General features: G+C 37.9%; 1 non-coding gene across 1 annotated transcript; it reads right to left on the bottom strand.

The window, feature by feature from the left end:
- Positions 1-416: 416 nt before the first annotated feature.
- LOC115927793 lies at positions 417-523 on the bottom strand. The gene has a single exon (XR_004065755.1). It is a non-coding gene; the product is annotated as a U6 spliceosomal RNA (small nuclear RNA).
- Positions 524-2,982: the final 2,459 nt, after the last annotated feature.

The following is a 2,982-nucleotide window of genomic DNA, read 5'->3' as shown; positions in this document are numbered from 1 at the left end:
AGCAGTTAGGCCGATTTAGGTCTTTCAAGTAGGTCTCTTGGGTTTGGTATCATCTTTTCAATTCTTAAAGGTTCCCATGCAAGACATGATTCTTTATATCAAAGGTATGAAACTAGTCTTTTGCCCGGAAAGTATTCTGAAAATACCTTTTGATCTGTTTTGTAATGCTAAAAACACAGATTTTCGGCCATTTGAAGGGTACGTTACAGGTTTGTGGTGTGACCATGGTTTCCCTTAAAGGACCCCTCCTCTTAACCATCATCTGTATATGTAATTAAAGGATAGATTAGCCTTTGCTTCAGACCCTCATTTTGCAAAAACTCATTTAAAGACGTTTTGGGGCCTAAAACGTCAGTTTTGGGCCGTTTTAAGTAGGGATTTCGAGAAATTATGGAAATTAAATGATTCTAAAACGCAAAAATATGGAACGCTTCACGATTTTGCGTGTCATCCTTGCGCAGGGGCCATGCTAATCTTCTCTGTATCGTTCCAATTTTAATAGATGTGTTGCCGAAGCGAACACGAAAGTAACTGAGAACATTCCCCTTTAAGAACTACCAAGCCATAAACTCCAAATTCCGAGCAGTTGTTGCGTTTAAGCACCCGTTGCACGTACGTAGCTGTTTCCCCCGAAGAAATCGATGGTGCTATTGACCAGCAAATTTGAATAACAACTAGCGACGGCACACACAACCCTCTGTGTGTGCGAGACACTCACAACCCTCTATGTGTGTGAGATACACACGCGGCAACGACGCACACAGATGCTCACAAAGTGTGTAGTGTTCAAAGTGCAAAGGAAGCTATCAACTCGCCATAGAGATCTGTGGCATTCACGAGACTATATAAAATACTACGTCCGTGGCGCACTGGAACATCTAGTTGACTGCATAGTTGAGTCAGCAAAGTAACACGTGGCTGTGCAGTGTGTTCCAGACATCATACTGACATACATCTGTAACAGGTCAGCCACCATTCCATCATCTCCTTCTCTCTGGTCCTGGCCTGCAAAAACAAACAAGACGTACAACACATTGGTTACAAGACTATTCATGAAAGTATGTTATAATTTTCATACAGATGTATAAATACATATACACACACATACGTATATCTTTCACAACATATTAAGAACAGAGTCCCAATAATATGCAGTCTTAAATTAAATATGTTGTAAAATATAGAGTCACTCAAAGACACATGTAACAGGGTGGCGATCTGGTCTTGGCAAACAAACAAAACATACAACACCTTTGTTACAAGACTATCTACTTATACAAGCATACGTAAATAATCATATCTGATTGATACACGTCTGTAAAAACCAAATACACACACACGCACATATATATATAATATATAGAGAGAGGGATACGTAGAGTGATATGTGTATATATAGAGACTAGAGAGAGATATGTATATATATATATATATATAGAGAGAGAGATATGATTATCTTTCCTCCAATATACAACTTTGGATCAACCTACACGTTCGATACATTCATATACGGTAGAGTGAAGTGAATTCTGGGAACAGGACATACTAACAGGGGGGCTCAACTAAATGAAAATTACTTTTGGCATCTGCAAGACTATGAACAGGAGGAGGGAATGCAATGGTAATAACCCGTCCACAAGATAGAAGATCAAAACAAAGTATGCTGTTATAAGACCATCTGGGATAATAATCAAATGCATGGTGAGATAATAAAAAGGTGCAAAGATTTGACTGATATTGCTGCAAATTTTAAATAGAATCTGCCACACTGGAACATTGAAGGCGTCCTACTTATAAACTAGAGATTATTATGTTATCCATATTATATAATATAACAAATCGAAATCGATATCATAAGTAGGTTCATAACTAATCAACTATTCAGGAGCACTGGTTCAACCTAGTATCGAAACCCATGCTTTTATCAGTCTTAATACAGGTAACGACCCAATCACAATAAATCCCCTTAATACCCCCTTCACATACACAGATTTTTCTTACGAGTCCTTACAGATCACACAAATTCACGGATCCTTACGATTTGGCAACTTTTACGACCGGTTTAAGAGTTGTTCCGAGCTATTTATTTTTTCTTACGGATTATTACGAGTTATTACGATATACTTACGGCAGAATTCCACGGTTTGTAACACGTTATTAGGATAACTACGAGCACCATACGTGTTAATAACGACCTGTTAACGTTTTGTTACAAATAGTTACGAGTATTTACGAATCCTTAAGATTTTTAATTACGAGTTTAATTAGCAGCTTTTATACCTTTCCCCAAAAATGTACACGATACGTAAGAATACTTAAAGTATACGTATCTATTTGTAAAGTACTTGTAACTACACGTAAAGTGCTCGCAATAACTCGCAACGATCCGTAAAGCCATTATAACACGACCCAAATGAAATCGTAAACAACATGTAAGCACTCGTAATAATTCGTAAATAATCCGTAAGTAATCCGTAAATAATCCATAAACAAATTGTAAACCAACCAAAATAAATCGTTAAAGAAATATTTACGAGTCATTTGGGGATTCTTATGAGCAGTTTACGGATGGTAACGTGTTGATGCGAGCGGTTTACTTTACTAACGGATTGTTACGACCTATTTACGAGTTATTTACGGACAAATAAATCCGTGGACAATCGTAAGCAGATTTTTGACATGTCAACAAATTTGCCTCTCCTTTCACGGATCCTTACAAGTGTCTGCGAGTTGTAGCGAGTTGTGACAAGCTATTTACGGATACTAGCGAGTCATTTACAGATGATTGCGATTGACTACGAGTTGGCAATCCGTATAAGGACTCGTAAGGAAAATCCGTGTATGTGAAGGGGGTATAAGCCTGCATGAGACAAGAGATAGGTCTAGTAGTTATGTCAGTGGTACGGTCAGCTCTCTGTCCGGTTCAAGACTTACACGTAGTTTCTGATTGATACACGTCTGTTAAACCCCAAATTACACACA

This window comes from Strongylocentrotus purpuratus, unplaced genomic scaffold, assembly GCF_000002235.5.
Source record: "Strongylocentrotus purpuratus isolate Spur 01 unplaced genomic scaffold, Spur_5.0 spur5_scaffold_20, whole genome shotgun sequence".
Lineage (NCBI taxonomy): Eukaryota > Metazoa > Echinodermata > Echinoidea > Camarodonta > Strongylocentrotidae > Strongylocentrotus > Strongylocentrotus purpuratus.
Note: the sequence above shows the minus strand (reverse complement) of the source record. Positions and strands in the feature narration are given on the sequence as shown.